The sequence below is a fragment of the Mastomys coucha genome, unplaced genomic scaffold (assembly GCF_008632895.1).
Source record: "Mastomys coucha isolate ucsf_1 unplaced genomic scaffold, UCSF_Mcou_1 pScaffold22, whole genome shotgun sequence".
In the NCBI taxonomy this organism is placed as follows: domain Eukaryota; kingdom Metazoa; phylum Chordata; class Mammalia; order Rodentia; family Muridae; genus Mastomys; species Mastomys coucha.
In genome coordinates this window covers 137,798,630-137,800,834 of record NW_022196905.1, presented here as the reverse complement: position 1 = coordinate 137,800,834, position 2,205 = coordinate 137,798,630, and positions in this window count along the sequence as shown.

Sequence of the window (2,205 nt, the reverse complement as noted above, 5' to 3'; positions counted from 1 at the left end):
AACCGAAGCTCCCTTCTCTGTGATAACTCCAGCCTGTGTCAAGTTGACACACAAAACCAGCCAGTACATTATTATAAGAGTAAAAGTCCTTTTATTTAGACAAAAAGGGGGTATTGTTGAAGTTTGTTCTATTACTATGTATTGGAATGCTAAATTCTATAGGCCTTCGAGGAGGGACTTCTCAAGTTTACAAGATTTTGTGGTGCAAGCCTTGTTCTTTGATTTAAAACTACTGGTTAAATAAAAATGGCTACAGCCAATTACTGGAGGGATTAGAGGTAGGTGGGTTTGAATGACCTGGTTGGGGAAGAGAGAGGAGATGAGAAGGAAGAACCAGAGAGGAAGGAGGAAGGTGCAAACAGGGGAAAGGAACCATGAGCACATGGCCAGGAGAAATAGCAAGTATCTGTGTACACCCCTGGGGAGGTAGCCAGGCCTGCAGTTAGAAGAGTAGATTAGTGGTGAACCCCCTCCACAGTAATTATCAAAGCCAAATAAAATAACCATAGTCTGAGTCTCATTTATTTGTAAGCTAGTTGAGGATAAGCTTAAACTGGTTGTACTGCACAGGGTCGTTCTCCAGGTACATAGTAAATTTGAGGCTAGCCTGGGATCCTTGAGACTCTGTCTCAGAAATCCAAAAACAAAGCCCATTTTTGGAGTACTTTATGTCGACAGCAATGGGTATTCCCAGGGTATAGAGAACATAATAGCCCATCTCAGAAAGCCTGGCCTTGATGAGTAGCCCATTCCCAGGCAGCATCCAATACCAGCTGTGTTCCCCATTCTTTTGCTCCCTTGAGAATACTTTTTCCTGAGAATAATAGTCCTCACTGCTAGGCCATGCCAGGAACTGACCTCACACACTGATGCCACTTCCCCCTGGAGCCCACATCTTGCAACACAGGCCTAGCTCATCGGCTTCTCTTGAAATTCAGTTTCAAGATGTTTTTCAGTTCAGCAGATCTCAACGACAAACATTATTTCTTCATGTTGTTCTCTAAACTTGTTCCTGACGTGTTACACAACAGAGAAGCCAGAGAGGATAGCTGTCCCTACACCTATCTGATAGAGAAAGAAAAGAGCTTATACTTTACCTTCCTTCTTTAGTTCAAGGCTGAGTACTTCCAACAGAAGGGCTTTGGTGTGGAGCTTTGGTATGTCGAATGACTTGAATTAGGAAAAACACAATTCTGCCTCCAATAAGAATAATAGCACACATGAAAAGGTTTGCAGGGGAAGCAAGTTGGAGCAAGCAGCTTTGACCCCATGTCCTTAAAGAATCCAGCCATTTGGCCCAAGGTAAAGACATCAACACAAGTAACATTAACAGAGACAATATCTTTTTTTTTTTTTTCTTGTGGTGGTGGTGGTTCGAGACAGGGTTTCTCTGTGTAGCCCCTGGCTGTTCTGGAACTCACTCTGTAGACCAGGCTAGCCTCGAACTTAGAAATCTGCCTGCCTCTGCCTCCCAAGTGCTGGGATTAAAGGTGTGCGCCACCACTGCCAGGCAGAGACAATATCTTGATGCAGCTCCTACAAGACAGGGATGAGGAGCTCCATGTATCGGTTATATAGCTACATTGTAAATTTAATGCTGCCATACTATTGAGGTGTGTCTGATACTGTGTTTAAAAGATAGCAGGATAGCATGGATCACTACTAACGAGCAAGATTCCACAGATGGTTAACATCATCCTGTAAAAGTCCCTCTTGATGGTGTAAATTTAACACACCTAATTGTAAGAGCTGATTTGTCTGTAACTGCTTATCTAAAGTGGAAGCCATCAGGGTTGACATGTTATTGAGTGCAGCTCAGAGTTTTGCAAGGCTATAACCACAGTGGCTGTAGCTGCTACAGCTGAGAGCCCTCTACCACTGTGGCAGCGAAGATGGCAGATATGCCAAAATCTCCTGTGTAATGATGCCGGGATGGGCGACAAGTTCCCAGTCCAGCCATCAGTGGCATTTACCAGAGCCCAGATTAGCGGTGGTTCTCGGAGAAGTATGGCAGTCTCCCTGTTCACTGGATTCCAGCAGGGGGAGAAAATGCAGTTCATCTCTGCACAGTTTAACTTGGCACTGAGAGTGTCATTTTAGAACCAAGCCAGAGAGAAAAAAGGTCTCACATAGGGATGTCCAGTAAAGGTCAAATTGGGAGCTAGACCCCCATGAGAGATGTAGTTGGTAGTCCAATGAGCCTCT